The 17,931-nt window shown below is 42.3% G+C and overlaps 1 protein-coding gene across 3 annotated transcripts in view; it reads right to left on the bottom strand.

Moving 5' to 3' along the window:
- GSE1 (Gse1 coiled-coil protein) overlaps positions 1-17,931 on the bottom strand; it is a 776,456-nt gene that overhangs the window by 159,970 nt on the left and 598,555 nt on the right. The gene's annotated exons all lie outside the window — the stretch shown is intronic.

The following is a 17,931-nucleotide window of genomic DNA, read 5'->3' on the forward strand; positions in this document are numbered from 1 at the left end:
TCTAATTTCATACCATTATCCACACTGAGATCAGATAAATCAAAAGGCACCTGGGACCCCCTGCCCTGCTCCTGACTCTGGCCCGGCACAAAGTGGGTTAACACAGGGCCTGGAGGGCCAGAAATGCTCTTCCAGGTGGCTTCCTCATTCCAGCATTAATACCAGTCAGTGCACCAGTACCAAATGCTACCCACATACAGCTGTCAAACACATTAAAAAGGAAAAAAAAAAAAAAAAAGCCAGCCACAACGCAATGTAGCAAATGACAAAATATAATGAAAATTCAAACTGCTAAAACAAATATAACCATAAAAAGACTGGAATCCTAGAAAAGCTATCTATGCAATTAAGCAGTTTTCGGCTGTATGGTGATAATCACCTAATTATACTATTAATGACAGTTCAACCTGCTCTGAAATAAAAGGACATTCTTCCATAACAGGATACCAGCTGTTTGTTACAGATGTCAAACATCTTTAACGCATTATTATTAAGGGGGGAAAAAAACTATAAAACTTACAGATCCATATTTCCCCCCCCCTCCCTCTGGGTAAAAATATCACATTTAACCATGTGCTTTTATGGTGCCTAAGTGGGAAAAATAGAAATAAAATTTAAAAGCCCAAAGGAAAATAGATTGGGGTTGGGTGTGGGAAGGGGAGGCAGGGAAGGAGGAGGGAGAGAAACAATGTGTCTCAGATTCTTTGAGCTGATCCTCTAGGCCAGGGGTTCCTAAAACCATTTTTAGTGTCCTGGATCCCTTCCCGGTAGTCTGTCTGGGAGTCTGTCAGAGAATCCTTCGCAGAATCATGTTTTTAAATGAGTAAAGATAAAACGCAGAGGATTACTTAGGAAACTAATTATTTATTGAAATAGAGTTATCAACATCTTTTTAAAAACAAATTCATATTCACCAGATTAAGAGTCCCTGACCTTGTCCGGCTCTTTTATTTTATTGCTGCAAGGGACCTTAGCTACTTAGTCTAACCCAAGTAGGAAACTGAGACTTAGAAAAAGGATGTGGACTTGGGTAAGGTCTTGGTCTTGGTCTTGGTCCAGGACTGCTTCCCCCACCTCCCAATACCTCCCATCTTTCCTTCTTTATGTAAGGGATTCATTAGGATGGAAAGGTAGAAGAAACCTCAGTAATGACCTAGCTTTTACAGATCAGGAAACTGAGGCAGAGCAGTGAGATGGCTCTGCCAAGGTCACGCCCCTAGGAAGTGCCAGGATGGGGGATGCCATCCCAGGCCCCCGATGCCCCCTCCAAGCCTCCCTCTATAAACGCTCAACAGCAGACTGTTCTAATTTGGCTCCGTTTAACTTCATCTTGAATCCATCCTCCAGTAAAATAATCCAAGAACTGGGAATGTTTATTTAGGATAGGGCAGAGTCCTCTCCCTGTGACTCAGGCTGAGCTCCCCGTGTAAACAAAAATGGTCAAATCCGCTGTCCCTGGCAGGAGGGAAAGCTCCGGCATATCTGGAGTGCCCGGGGCTACCGGGGATGGCCCCAGTCTGCCACCCAGCCTTGCCCTGAACTCAGCAAACATATGCTCTGGTTTTTATTCCCTGCCAGTATTTCTTGAAAGCATGTGTGCCTTTGACATTTTGTAGCGCCAAGGTGTAATAAATATCAAACTTTGTCTTCTGACAATAGGCAGCCACATTTAATTAACTGGAGTGTAAAAAGGTGGGGAGCCCATAAGCTCCAGGAGGCATCTGGTTAACTCTTTCAGCAAAGGGCTGGAGGAGCTGGAGATGGGGTTGGGGAAAGGGGGTGAGAAATGAAAGTTGGGGTGGGGGAGAAAGGAATAAGACAGCCACCTCCTCTTCATGTTATCGGATCTCGGCAGGAACCTCACAGGTGATCTAATACAGCAGCCACATTTTCTACATGAACAAACCAAATCCTGCAGTCAAATGATGGTGCTCAAGGACTAGGACTGAAAACCCCCCCCCCCCCTACCTAAGTGCTCTTTTCTGCCTCTCTAAAACAGATCAAAGAGGGTCATCTCCAGTCATCCTAATCTCAATCTGGCCACTGGACCCAGATGGCTCTGGAGGGGAAAGGGAGGCAGGTGACCTTGCACAGTGAAATCCAGTTCACTTGCATGTCAAGGTATCACCTCCCCGATGCCCAGGTCCACTTTGAGAATGAAGGGTAAACTATAAGAAAAGAGGAGATTTCACAGAAGACAAAATAACCTGTTATAGAAGCAGCACGACCTGCCAGAAGAAATTGGACTTCAGAAACCCTGGGTCAGAGACCTGGCTGTTTGCTATTCGTTAGCTCTGTGAAGTGGGACATTTAATCTCAGCCTCAGTTTCCCCATCTATAAACAGATAAACTTCCTAAGGCCCTCTTCCAGAACAAAATCAATTATCCTGAGATCCTTACCTGGGAATACAAAGTGCTGTCACATAGGACACATGGAGCTTCTGGGTCTGAGACCTGGCTCTTTTGCTAATTATCTCTGTGAAGTGGGACATTAAATCCCAGCCTCAGTTTCCCCATCTGTAAACAAATTTCCTAAGGCCCTCTTCCAGAACAAACATCAATTATCCTGAGATCCTTACCCAGGAATACAAAGCGTTTTCACACAGGACTGTGGAAATATCCATAGACCTGAGTTCAAGACATAGTTGTGGGCTACAGGCCAAGATGAACAACTTCACAGAGAAGCAGACAGAGTTCAAGGAGGCCTTTCAGCTGTTTGACAGAACAGGGGATGGAAAGCTCTCATACAGCCAGAATGGGGACCCTGGGCCAGAACTCTGTCAGTGCTGGGATGCTCAAAGTCCCGGGGAATCCCAAGAGTGATGAGATGAACGCAAAGGCGCTAGACTGGGAAGGCCTCCTGCCAATGAGGCAGACAGTGGCCAGGCACACTCCAGGGTTTGACAAGGCCCAGTCATGGGGGCTGATATATAACCGTCCTCGTCACCTGGGGCAGAAGGTGACAGAGGAAGGAGGAGGTGTTACTGGCAGGCCTGGGGACACCATCAGTTGTGTCATCTCTGAAAAGCCAAGAACTCCCTTTCCATGGAGAACCCCCTGTCTCATCCTCTTGCCCCTGATGCACCTAATTACATTTCTAGGACTTCTACCCTACTACTGCTATCCCCTGCCGTATATAAACTCCTTGCACTATGTGCTCGCTGTTTTCCCCAAATAAACTTGCTGTTTGCTCCTCCCGAGTTTGTTTAGTTCCTGATAGGCCTAAAGTATAAAACTGATCTGCTCTAAAAGTTCCCGTGGCTCCCAGCTGCCTCTAGGATAAATAAAAACAAAATAAATAAGATAAATAAATGAAAATGCCTTTGGCTGGTATTTAAAGCCTTTTACAATCTGATTATCAGCACAGTTAAGTGGCTCAATGGATAGTGTGCTGGGTGTGGAGTCAGGAAGAACTCAAAGACACTTACTAGCTGCTCCGTGACCCTGAGAAAATCACTTACCCCCATTTGCCTCAGTTTCCTCATTTGTCAAATGAGCTGGAGAAGGAACTGGCAAACCACTCCAGTAATTTTGCCAAGAAAATCACAAATGGGACCACAAAGAGTCAGACATGACTGAAAAATGACTGAACAACAGAACAATCTCGTTAGCTTTCCAGACTGATTTTGCGTTATTACTTGGGAGGAACCAGCCTCCACAAATGCTACATTTCAGCCAAACCAGACTATAAGCAAAGTTTCATCTCCCACCTCCTTTCTCCTGCCTGAAATATCTTCCCTCCTTATCTCTGATTCTTAGATTCCCTGAGCTTCACTCAAGGCCCAAACCAACTGCTACCTCCTCTAAGAGAGAACTTTCCAGATTCCTCTAGCTGTGATTGCACATTCCTCCCCTTCAGCCATTTCTTTATATTTATTTATCAGTGGACATGGTTTTTTCCTGGTAGAATATAAGATCCTGGAAATCAGGGGTTGGTTGTCTTGGCATTGGATCACCAGGGTCTAGCACAGGTTCTTTAGTTATTTTCAATTGTGTCTGATTCTTTGTGACCCCATTTTGGCTTTTCTTGGCAGAGATATTGGATTGGTTTGCCATTTCCTTCTCCAACTCATTTGACAAATGAGGAAACTGAGGTGAATAGAGTGAAGTGACATATCCAGGATCACAATAGTTAATAAGTGTGATGAGTCCTACATATAGAACATATTTAAGGAATACTGCAGGAATGAATGAATTAGATAGACTATAGCTATTTCAGAAAAAAAAAAAAACTTTTGGCTTTTCTGGGGAATCAAGCCTTCAAATGGACACCTGGCTGGATGACATAGAACTCAAGTAACTGAGCTTTTCCTTCTCCCTTAGAAGAACCAACTCAATCTTAGCTTGGCCTTGGCTTTGTGCTCCTGCCAGGGCTCCTTCCAACTCTCCCAGTGCCAAATGAAGTCATCTGCAAACTGCAGAGTCCTGAGGAGGAAGCTTAGCTTGGGAACAGCATTGCAAAGTGGAAAAAACACTCAAGTGACTCTTAGTAGTTGGGTTCAAATTCTGGCTCTGTCGCTTACTAGCTGTGTGTAAATAATGTAACCTTAATGGCCTTCTCCGCTTCCTTATCTATGAAAGCAGGGACTGAACTTGGATAAGTCCTTCTAGCTTTAGGTCCGTGAGCCTTGGATCCATTGAAATCTGGCCACCAGGTGTTGGATTTTTGGTCACACTGACCCATGAAACAAATTACACCCAGAACTGAGGGTGAGGGTAGGAAAGAAGGAAGAAAGGAGGGAGACTTAGTTTATATCTAGAGAAAGAACCCAAACTGATGAAGTCACAGATTTTTAAAAAGTACTGAATGAAATAAGCTTGAGCATATATACACACACACACACACACACATACTTTTTCTCTCTCTTTCCATCTGTTCTGGGAGTTTGGATTCCCCCCAATAGACTTTCCCTCTCTCTTCCCACCAATAAAAATAAAAATACCTTATATCTGTCTGGTTCTTTAAAAACTGTCTGTCATACACATTGTCATACATTAGCTCCTTGGTAGTGGTGGAATAGGATATTTAGGGATTGAAGGCCAAGGAACTCTTAAAATTTCCCCACCACAAATCAGAGTAAAGAACTTCCCCTAAAAAACTGAGGCAAAATCTTTTTTTCAATGGGGGCTTCCAGTGCTAAAAGCTCCAGTGAGCTGATGAATCCCTTAAGAAGCTTGATATGTGTTTAGGGGAGGGAGAGAGGGGAAGGGAGAAGAAAAAATTTGGAACACAAGGTTTTGCAAGGGTGAATGCTGAAAATTATCTATGCATATGTTTTGAAAATAAAAAAAAACTTTAATAAATAAATTTTTAAAAATTAAAAAAAAAGTTTGGCTTATTGGATGTGCAACTAGGGAAATCCAGAGTCCCCCTACCTTGACCCCAGCCACCCACACCAAAGAACTCAAGAAAACTCTGAAACATCAAACCATAAATTTGACATCTAATTTGACAGATGAAGGAACTAAGGTTCAGAAAGTAGATTCAGGTAGCTAAGAAGAGGCAGAAGAGAGATTTAAATGCAGGTCCTCTTAGCCCAAATTTAGTGCTTCCACTCTACCAAACTCCATTTCCTACTCCCTGGGCTGTGCTGGCATTTCTCTCTGGGGCTCAATACCATGGGATGGATTCCCCAGTCCCTGATTCTTGGGTTGTACCACCGCCCTTTCAACAACAGTGTTTCCCTGAGAGCCTGAGCTCTCCCAAACCACCATCACCTGCACTGGTCCCAAAAGGCCTGAGCCATTAGTATACACACTCTCACTCCCCCTTTTTTGTTCATTCCCAGACTTTCCCTTTGCCTTTTTTTCTCCTTCCTCAAATAATCACAGGGAAACTAGCAAATGGTCGACATAGTTACCAAGACAACAGAATTTAGGTCTAGTGAGGAGGTCTGAAAGTTAATTCTGAGTGAATGAGACAACAAAAATGAGGAAAGAAAGCTTACTACGGAAAAACACTCTATGTGGCCCAAAAGGCCAAGGTCAAAGGAGCCCAGGTCAGTGGTCTTGGGACAAAGTGAGATCATACTTGACCTTCCCAGGTTGCTAATCCTTCCCCTCACCACAATCCCATCAACTTTTTTTCAACTGCTCTGAGGCAAGAAAGTTTGATTCATTCTTGGCACTGAAATAAAGTCTGGGGATGTGGACCCTGGGGAATAAAACAATTTTCTCTCTAAGCATCTTGTCCATTATAGCTTCCTATGAACCAGGCTCAAGCACTGGGGTTACCCAGTTCCGCTCCTGAAGCATGTGGGGTGGGAGGAAAGGAAAGGAGAGAGAGTGAATGCTCCTCCAAGCTCAGATGTTGGGCCAAGCTTAATTACATTCTTATTGATACAGAAAATGCTGCTCTGTGCCCATTTCTGCCCTCTCCTACTTGGCCCCCTGACAGCTACACTCTGCAAAGTGGCTCTAAGAGCGTAATCGGGAATCTACCAACCTCTCCCTGGTGGCTGAAGAACAGTTCCTCAGAGCTCACGCTCAACAAACTTTGCTTCTGAAAGAACCGCTCAGACAGAACCTTCTTCCTCCACCCGATTCTGGAACCCTCAGAGGAGAACCCTGTCCAGTGGCATTATTCTAGAACCCTTCGGGGAGAACACTGTCCAGCAGCATCAAACCGCTCATCAACCACAACCACCATTTTCTCAACAGTCCACTACGCAAGGAAACTCTCCTGCCTCATAATTCCCAACGGCTCTGAGCTCTGTTCTCCTATCCTTCCTTCATTAACCCCCTATCATCCGAGCCTGGTAAGTTACTTCTTTTCATATTTTCTCCTCCTTTCTGTCCCTCTCCTAACAAAATCTCTACTCCGTATCACTGGCTCCTACTTCCTCACACAAGATAACGCCATTCCTTTCACATAGCTAGAATGTTCCCCCTTTTCATCTTTCCCATCCTTCATCAGATCCCGGCTAAAATCCCACCTTCTACCTGAAACCTTTCCCCATCCCTTTCACAGCTAATGCCTTTCCTCAGAGATCACCTCCAATTTAGCCTGTCAATATTTTGTTTGTACATAGATGTTTACACATCTCCCTCATTAGACTGTGAGGTCCTTGAGAGAAAGGACTGGTTTGTCTTTCTTTGCGTGTCTAATGCCCTGGCATACAGTAGGTATTTAATAAATATTTGCTGACTCAACTGGTTGACTTGTCTTTGTTCCCTTTTGAATTTGAACTTTCTTCATACTTTTCTACAGATTAAAAAAAATATTCTGATGTTCTTCTCTTTTCTAGGATTTACTTCTGAATAAAAGGATTTTCCCTTTGCTTAGTTTGAAAAGTGTACGTTCTCCACTGGACTTCATGTTCCCTGAGATGTTATAATAAGCTATAATCCTAAAATAAGATTAGATCTTTTGACAACATTTATATCAGTATTTCAGAAAACCTGGATTCGATACTGTCCACATTCAACAGTTTGCCTATATTGGCAAGTTGTATTTTGGAACTACTGTGGTCAAAGAACTTCATCCTTCTACTAAACTGAGCATCAGGGGCTCTCCAAAGATGGTCCTCGGATGGCAGACATGGAGTCCAGCAAGACAGGAATGATCACAAGTTTGGGCTTCTCTGACAGAATCCTCCTGAACTCAAAGTGTCATTCTCTTCCCCAACCCTTAATCTGTGAGGATGTGGTAATTAGTGCACCCTCTCACTGAACCCTTTCAAACTAGGTCAGGACACCCAGTATCTACTGGTCCAGCTGGTTGAACAGGGATTCTAAGGTTTGGCGACATTCTATCCTACCAGTAGAGGGACAAGCCACTCACACATACACTCTGACTCAGTTACCTCATCTATAAAATGGAGAGCACATTCCTTAATCAACCAACAAGCATTTAGTAAGTGCTTAAGAAAAAGCGTAAAAGAAAAAGCTAACGTGCCCTTTCTCAAGACACTGTAAGAATCAAATGATACAATGTAAATAAAATACTACACAAGTTCTTAAAGCCAATATAAACATGAACATTTATTATTTGTGCATTTAATTATATTACAAAGGCATATATATCAGTGGCATCTTGGGGGAAGAGCCAAGTCAATGCTGTCCTAGACACTTACTATCTGTGTAAGTCACTTCACCTCAGTCTGTTGGTTTCCTCATCTGTAAAATGGGGATTACAGTAGCACCTATCTCTCAGGGTTGCTGTGAAGATTGAATAAGATACTATACATAATAGAAGAATTGCATATGTTTAACCTATATTAGAGTGATTACTTGTTGTATAGGGGAGAGGGAGGAGGGAAGGGATGGAAAAAAATTTGGAACATAAGGTTCTGCAAGGGTGAATGTTAAAAATTATCTACACATATTTTGAAAAAAGCTATTTAAAAATTTTTTTTTAAGATAACATATATAAAGTGTTGAACAAATCTCAAATTTCCATATGAATACTAGCTAATTACTATAGATGAAGTTTAGGAAGATCTGAGTTCAAGTCCCTGTTCTGCTATACCTTATCTCATTGACAAGAGATACTTAATTTCGCAGTCTCCCTGACCACCAATAAACACTACCAAGCAATACCATGAATTACAGCTGTTATTCAGTCATTTATCAGTCTTGTCTGACTCTTCAGGGTCCATTTGGGATTTTCCCTGGCAAAGGTACTGGAGTAGCTTGCCATTTCCTTCTCTGTTCATTTTATAGGTGAGGAAGTGTGGGTCACACAGCTAGTAAATATCTGAGACCACATTTGAATTCAGGTCTTCCTGACTCCCAAGGCTGACACTCTATCCACCATATCACCTAGTTGCTCCATAAATTGAGAATCTACACTCGTAGAGGGGGGTTCCTCACTGGGAATTCCTTATTTTAATGAAATTATAGGTCTGGTTTCCCCCTTTCCCAAAAATGAGGTTAAGGACCTTCCCTATTGGACATCATGATACATATTTTCTATTTGGACTGAGAAGAAAAGTATCCTCAAATATATAAAAGGGTCTTTTAGAGAGGGTCTATATATATATCAGTCTTGCCTGAGACTGAGACCCTCTCTAAAAGACCCTTTTATATATTTGAGGATATTATATGTGCTACTCCAAAGAACAGAACAAGGATCTTGTATTGAGGGAAGAAATTACTGATCAAGAGATCTAACATTGAAGCAGTCCCTATCTTAGGAAGCCCCAACTATAGAAGGCTAATCAATACCCCTTTGAGGATAGGGTAGAGGGCATCTTTTTTTTCCACACTGAATTTCTATGATGTTCAACTCTCATAGGCCACCATGCAAGTGTTTAAACACACTCTGGGTAGACAGACTAGCTCAAGCTCAGGTGAGTCCTCCGTTACACTCTAGGGACCTGAGAAAAATCTACAGAACAAAGTCTCAGATTTCTGGCTGCAGTTATTTATAATGTCCCAGCTACTTTTCAGTAGAAAGGCCCATTTTTAATGGTGGGTCCCTAAGTACCTCCTAATCCACTGGTTACTGTTGTTCAAAGATAGAGTGTTTTTCAAGAAGTCTATGAAATATCCAAAGAGCTTAACTTTGATGAGATATGAAAGTACTGGGGGGGAAAATCTGTAAATTTTCCAAGAGAAAAAAATACTTAGCACAGTATAATAGAGAACTAAACTTGAAAATTGAGATCTGTGTTTCAATCCTAGCTCATATGAGTCACTTTCAACCATAGGAGAATCAATTCTCTCACTTTTAAAATGGATTATGATAAGGAAAAACTTTGGTGTGTACCAGGGAACGGGAACGATTGTCATAATGTCTTTGGATTAAAACAATAGCAATGCCCCCGCCTCCAAAAAACCCTTATTTCCTCGACACCATTCCCCCTTTTCATGTATCCAAATGTACCAAACACTATCATTTCATGAGCCAACAAGTGAGAGATGACATTACTTTTTAAGATCCCAAACTAAACAAAATGGTTTGTACTCTGTAAGTCACCAAAAAATCAATCCATCTACCTTCCCCTTCCAAATTTCCCTTTCCTGCCTCCCCTGACTAATGCTTCATTGCCTGCAAACCCCAATTTCCCCAATTCCTATCACCTCTCTTTAAAATTTCCAGAAACTTGCTCTTAACTGGAACGTGGGCTGTCATATAGAAGATGAGGATCCTCTATTGTTAAGAGGAATCTGAACGATTTTAGAAAAACATTAAATAACGCAAACCCTGTATGTGTTGAGAGTGTCTGAAGTAGGTGTCCATCTACCAGCAAAAGCCATGGAAAATTACTGAAAGGGAAAATACAGTAAGGATAGCTTAGAGGAATAGAAATATCTCCAGCCTAGGGATGGTCAGGAAAATGGGGCAAGCGGCCTGTTACTCAGTACCTGCATTAACTTACTTAGCCAAATTACTTCAACTCTCTAAGAGGCTTCTATAAAATGAGGGGGTGGGTTTTAAGGTCTCTTGTAGCTCCAAGCTTCTAGAATTCCCCATTAGAAGAATCCCACAATCTGCTCACAAACATAGACATATGGATGGATTTGTCCTGAACACATACTATAAATCATATTTCTCTCTGGAGTCAGATACAGCAGGAAGAACAGACCAAAAGATGGCTATGGTACACATCTCAAAGGCCCTATCCATTTATACCCATCATCATGGCGACTGTTCTCCAATCTGACTTTCACGTACATTATTTCTTGGTATGGCAGAAGGTTTGAATATCCATTTCCACTATTACATAGTCATAGAATCACACCATTCCTCTCTCTAGACCTCAGTTTCCTCATCTGTAAAAGGAACCACATGAAGGCAGATATTCCAAATCTTAGTCATTCTATAAACTCTCATTTGCAGCACAGATGAAGTAGAAACAGCATAGGATTTGAGGGCAGAGACCCTTTATTCTAGAGGCTCAGCTCTGCCATTTGCTACTCAGCTGACTAGAGACAAATCACCTTGTTTGGACCTCAGTTTCTTCCTTTGTAAAAAATAAAGTGATTGGATGAGTCTGTCTTTAAGATGTCTCCTGGATCCTATATGCTTTTTGGTTTGTCTTGACTATGACCTTTTTTTTTTTTTTTTAAACTTAATAGTATTTTATTTTTTCCCCAATTACATATAGAGTTTTCAACATTCATCTTTGTAAGATTGAGCTCTCAATTTTTTTTCTCTCCCTCCCTTTCCTCCCTAAGACAGCAATTTGATATAGGTTATCATAGTTCCACATTTCTACTGATTTTCAAGACTTATTCACTCAAATGGGCCAACATGTTTTCATAAAAGTAGGTAATGCAGTAGAATAAGCCCCAAATCTGGAGTCAGGAAAACATGAGTTCAAATCTGAAATGAGGGACTTACTAGTTGTATGACCCTGGGCAAGCAATTAATTCTGTTTGCCTCAGTTTCCTCATCTGTCAAACCACCTGGAGAAGGAAATGGCAAATCATACTAGTACCTCTGCCAAGAAAACCCCCAGAGGGATCTCGGAGAGTTGGACACAACTAAAAATGACTAAACTGTAACAAAAAGGATACTTCTCTTCCCCCTCTCCCCATCCTTTCCACTCAGCAGCAGACCAGCCAGGCAGAGAACCCCGGGGAGCTAGCCTTCCAGATTTCTAGCTGGGACAGAACCTTAGGAGAGGTCCCCTGTGTTTCCCAGATGGTTAAGGGGAATATGCTGCTATCTGCCCATTTCTCAAGGGTATCAGGAAGATTAATTAGGGACTGTTTGACAAGTACTCTAGAGAAGTTGGTAGGATTGTGCATGCTGGGTCTGTGAGCTGTAAATAAGACACTCTCTCAATCACTCCTCAAATAGGAATGTTTTCCTTTTATCTCACTTGGATGCTTCTAGTCCCAATATGCCTGCAAAGAGCACAAGGTTTGGTTTATGACATCACCAATTCTTAAATCTATCTGGGGGAGATCTGATTACTCCAAATCCCTACTTGAACACATAAAGCTAGAGGTCTAAAGAGAAATGACTAATCCAGAGTAACCCAGCTCTTCCTCAAGTACAAGTCTCCAGGGCGTTTGATGAGTTATCTCAGGCACAAGGGGGTGGTTTCTCCAAAGCTGTAAATTTATTTACAGCCCAGGAAGCAGACGGAGTGAAAAGCCTCCTGGATTTGGAGTTTTAAGTCTTAAATTCAAATTACAACAATGCACCAAACTGCCTAAAAGACTTTCCCTACAAATGTAAATCCTTAAGGGCAGAGACTGACTGGCTTAGGTCCGGGTATCCTCAGGGTTTAGGAATTGTTGGGAAATTGAATTAACATAGGACTATCAATTTTCTTATCTGTAATAGTCAGCATTTATATAAAGTTTTCAATGCTCTTTTCACAAATTATCTTGCATTCCTAATGACCACTAGGGCAAGGAAAGTGCTATCATTATTTACTAAGGCTGAGAGGTCAAATGACTTGGGTAGGGGTCACAGAGTATATTTGAGGCAGGATTTGAACTCAAGTCTTGACTGCCAGTCCAGCTGTTTATCCCCAGTACCACCAGGAAAAAAGTGGGTTGGAGACAGTAAAACTTCCACACAGTTCCCTAAATGCAACTAAATTTGTTTCAGCAACTTCTAGCCCAGCACCTATTTAAGGAACTGTTGAAGGGGAGGGGCAATTTCAGCCAAATACTCCCAGAATTCCTAAACAGATCTCTAGTTCCATTATGCCATGGCACCTCCCAAATCCGTCAAAAAAAGACAGACTTAGGTAAGAAAGTTGCCCAGATCAGAGCTGGACAGTAGATGAAATTACTGTTCCATTAATGACTAATTAGGCAGCTCCAGAGCTGGCCTGCCAGAGGGAAGAGCCAGAAGAACTGGATTCTGGAACAGCTTTTGCTACTAACTCCAGGTGTGTGACTCTGGCCAAGTACCTTCACACTTCACTGGTCTTAGATTCCAGCCATTCAAGAAGAGGGTGGTAAGATCCTCTATGAGGAAGATTAATGCTTGAAGCTGAGTGGAAAGAAAGTTTGTTAGTTTTTAAAATAAATTTTATTACGGTCTTTTTAAAATTTAATAATAATTCCTAATCTTTTAGGCAGCTGGGAGGCACAATGAATACGACACCATATCTATAATCAAAAAGACCCGAGTTCAAATTCAGCTTTAGACACTAGTTGTGTGATCCTGGGCATGTTATTCCACTCTGCTTGTCTCAGTTTCCTTATTTATATAAAATGAACTGGAAAAGGGAATGGCAAACTGCTATAGTATCCTTACAAGAAAATCTTGTATGGGTTATGGGGTTATGAAGAACCAGACATACCTGAAATAACTGAACAACAGCAACTGTCAGGGACTATGCTAAATGCTTTACAAATATCTCATTTTATGAAGTAGATGCTATTATTATTCTCATTTAACAGTGGAGGAAACAGAGGCAAGACAAAATTTAAATGACTGGCCCAGAGACAGCTAACTAGTGTATTTGAACTCTATTTTTCTTGATTCCAGGCCCAGAGCTCTATTCAATGGATATAACTGGCAGAGCTTTTCAGATTATACCCCTGCCCTCAATGGGCTTCCAATCTGGTTGGGGAGACAATCATACAGACTACTTATAATTTGTTTTTAAGCACCAAGGACAGAGCTAAGAATTGCCTATAGAGATTGAGCCACTTTTTCCAGAGCCTCAAAAATACCACTTTATGGACAGGCTCCCAAGAAGACGCAGTCACCAAACATCAGCTGCCTGTCCCTCCTCAGTTAGGACAACTGCCCCTAATTTAGTGTGGTACCTAGGAGTTGGAAAGAACTTTAAAGTCCCTTTAATTTAACTCCCTCATTTTATAGATGAGGAAAATGAACTTGGCAAAAGTTCTCTATACAGTTAGAGATGCCCAGGAAGGACACCCCCCCCCAACCAAACAATTAAACATGTTAATAGGGGAATGAAAATGTGGCTCCATTAAACTTTGTGGGGGCTGAGGAAGACATGAAAGGGGTGGATGATTCCTAAGGTTGAATATGCAGCTATACTAACCTACCTGGCTAAAAGAATTTCCTAATATCCTTGGGAGCCAGGACTGACCACATGCTCTGTGTGACAGCTCCAGCAATGGCCACAAATAATTGTCCTTAATTGCTTCCTATCTCCCAGACTGACACTTAAATGGGCTGTTTCTTTCTAAAGAAAAAGAGACTACCAGATGAATGCCTGTAGAGTGGAGGGATGGGGAGAGATGCAGATTTCAAAGGAAATATCCCTAAAACCAAGCTTAGTCAGTCTGCAAGCAATTAAAAGGGGGTTTATCAAAGGCCAAAGCAGCGCCTGCCCTCAGGTAGCAGAGAATCTGATTTAAATCTCAGCTCTGAGTTTACTAATTCTATGATCTCTGGCACATCAGTTCAATTGAAGAAAAAACATTTAAGTGTTTACTGTATATAACAGGAGGCAACTGCAGTTTAGTGGATAAACTGGTTTGGAAACGGGGAAGAGAGCTGAATTCAAGTCTAGTTTTTGACTCATATTGGCAGGATTCCTCAAAAATTCTTAAATGACCCAAAAATTTGAAAGCCCAAGACCTATACCAATGAAATAATAGTTCCAGTCCTAAGGTCACAACTCTCCCACCCTCAAAGAGTTTATTACTACCTTTCCTCCATCTGTAAAATGAGAGTGCTTTAGATCAGGCTTTCTTAAACTAGGGGCTATCAGAACAACTAGGTGAAGTGGATAGAGTGAAGTGGATACCTAGGCTGAAGTCAGAAGACTCTTCCTGATTTGTATGATCCTGGACAAGTCACTTAATTTTATTTGTCTCAGGTTCTTCACCCATAAATGAGTTGGAGAAGGAAATGGCAAACCACTCCTTTGCCAAGAAAACCCCAAAAGAAGCCAATGAGAGCCAAACATGACTGAAAAAATGACTGAACAACAAATCTGGGAGTAGGGCCTCTATGGATCCCAAAGAGGTTATGGATAGATTTCAGAGGTCTTCAAATCTGAATGGGACACCTTTCCCTCCCTTTAACCTGGAACTAAAATTTGGCATTTCCTTCAATTATGAGAATAGGCAAAACCCTTCATTCTGAGAAAGATTCCATAGTCTTCACCTGTTTATCAGAGGGAGCCAGTTCATCCAAAAAAGATTAGGAATTCTTGGTCTAAGTGATCTATCATGAAGTTCCCTCAAAGTCCTAAATTCTAAAATAATATAATCATCAGATTATCATAACACCCTGTTTTTTAGGAGGAAAATCATTACTCAGTGTCTGTCCTACAAAATCCTGCTCAAATGCCATTCCTTCTATGAAGACTTCCCTAATCTCCTAAATCAGAAACCTTATCTTCTTTGAATTACATTCAGCCCCTTTACCCACATCTGACTTAAAAGCTTTATTATTATTATTATTATTATTATTATTGTATTCTGCTTTGTATCAGAGAGAGACAACTTGGTCAAGTGGAAAGTGTTTTGGTGTTAGAGGCTGTGAATTCAATTCCTGGATCTAGTTTCTGTTTATGTCCCAACCTCCTTTAAAAACAAAACAACAACAAAAAACCTTTACAACCAAGTAGCAAGCCTCTGGAGGATAGGAATTATCTTTTATTTATGATCTTAAGGCCAGAAGCTTAATACTTTGTTTTTTGTTGCTGTTGAGTAGTTTCAGTCAAATCCTCCTGGATGACCCCATTAGAGCTTTTTTTTTCTTGGCAAAACTACCACAGTGGCTTGTTATTTCCTTCTCTGGTTCATTTGATAGATGAGAAACTGAGGCAAATAGGGTTAAGTGACTTGTTCAGGGTCATACAAAATAAGTGTCTGAAGCTGTATTTGAACTCACATCCTCCTGACTCTGAGCCTGGTGCTCTTTCAAGTTCACCACTAGCTTCCTCAGGCTTAATATATACAGTATTCTGCAAATAAGTGCTTAACAAATTTAACAGACTGTTGATAAATATCAAATATTGGTTGCCTAAATAAAATATAAAAAGAAAGGACAACAGGTTGGAAAGAGAAGTTTCTCTAAGTAAACCATGTTCTAATTTACAGCAATCTGATTTGCCTACCAACAGGTAGGATCAGCACAATTTCAGATGTCACTTCTGGAGCTGGGCCCAGCTAAATTCTGAGAGGCTGATGAAGGGTGGCCACCAGGTAATGATTTTTTTTCCCCTGCCACAACAACTCGTGATGTCCATCTCCTAAGGCCCAAGGGCCTATGATCTGTATTTTTGAAGCCAAATTGGGAACCTGACCACCATTTATAACACTAGATTGGGGGAGTTGGAGCTAGGAAGGTCTTTAGGGATTATGTAACCTACTCATCTCATAGATGAAGAAAGAAGGGCCAGACAAATGATTTGGCAATAAATAGCAAGGTTAGTGATAGAGCCAATGCCTTCTTACTCCAAATCCAATGTTCTTTCCACTGTGAGCCAGCCTGCTCTCTGTGGAAAAAGCCTTTTCTGAGTTCTGAATAAAATCCATCTTACAGCCCTTGGAGAACACAACACCAATTGTCAACCGGGGACTCCCAGTTCTTGATTCATAGCTAACCAACTGTAGGAGCTGGTGAGGAGCTGGTGAGGAGCTTAGCTAGAGAGAAGTCGACCACTTCCTACACTCACCCCCACTCCAACACAACAGGAAAAGCTAGAATGCTTTTGATTTGCATTTCTGGGAGGGGGAGAATTCAATCTAAGAAGAAATCGACATAAATGTGTATGTGGAGGAAGGGGAGAATGTCCTCCACAAAAGGAGTTTCGAATAAAAATCTGAAATTTATTTTTGGAAAGGAATATACAGAAAGGTGAAAAGCAGAATACAGAAGGAATTCTCAGTGGGTCCCCCAAAAGACTCAATGCTGACCCTCTCTCCGACTTCCCTGGACACACTCTAACCAATCAGTTAAAACCAGTTCTCTGGGACCAAGTCAATGCCTGAACCCAGTTGTTCCAAAGAGAAGAGAAGGTTCACTGCTTAATTGAGGATCCTCCAGGGAGCTGAATTAGGGTTCTAGGCTTTTCCTGTTAACAGATCAGCGAACGGGATGCCAAAAGGCATTAGGAACAGTGAAAAGCGCCCCCTCTTTCCCAGAGCCCAATCTTTACAAGTTCACCAGTAAAACCCTGAAAAAAAAATCATTCCCACGGAGAATAACAACTGGATGCAAGCCCCACTCTGGGGCTCCCGAAGCATTACCATTCTGTCTTATGGAAGGACTTTTCTAAACCGACACCAGCAGCCACAGAAGCCCATTTGAGATCGTTTCTCAAAGCACAGGAAACTTGAACTTTTGAAGGTGATGGGGGGGAGGGGAGGCGGGGGACAGAAACTGCAGTCTATTGCTCGCCCTGGAAGCCACATGCAAAACGAGCTTCCTGACCCCGGGGCCTCACCTATTAGAAGTCACACTAACAACAGGCCCCACTCCCGGAAGGATCAAGTTGGCTGTGGAAAAGGGGAGACGACCAGATCATTACAAACTTAGATCTCACTCTGTAAACTGGAAAGCGCTCTAGAATGTGATCAAGTTCACTTAGCCTACAGTTGAGGAAGGGGGGAGGGGGTGAACCGAGAGTACCGACGAAGGGGGAGGGGGGGGCAGGGGAATTAACCCCGCAGAGGGCTTCGGCTTGACTCTGTGAACAAAGATCACCCGGGGCCACTTGTCCTCGTAATCCCCGCCACAGTCCCTCCACTGTCACCTCTTCCCCTTTGGCTACGCGAGAGCTGCCCTAAAACAGAAAGTTGTGGCCCCGGCTGTCAGCTCCACCGAGGAGGGTTAAGGAAACAGGAAATCAAGCCAAACATCCCGAGCTAGCAAGCTTCCCCCGCCCTCTTCCTCGGTCTTCCCTCTTCCTCCTCTTCTTCTTCCTCCTCTTTTTTTCCCCTCCTCCTCCTCCTTCTCGGGGTCAACTACTCGGCTGGGCCAAAAGAGAGGGCGGGGGGTGCACGCACATGTCACGGTCGCTGCGCAGTCACTTCAGCCGCCGCAGGCGGCTCCCGGGGGTGGAGGGGGGGATGGGAGTC

The sequence above is a fragment of the Antechinus flavipes genome, chromosome 2 (genome assembly GCF_016432865.1).
Source record: "Antechinus flavipes isolate AdamAnt ecotype Samford, QLD, Australia chromosome 2, AdamAnt_v2, whole genome shotgun sequence".
Taxonomy (NCBI): Eukaryota; Metazoa; Chordata; class Mammalia; order Dasyuromorphia; family Dasyuridae; genus Antechinus; species Antechinus flavipes.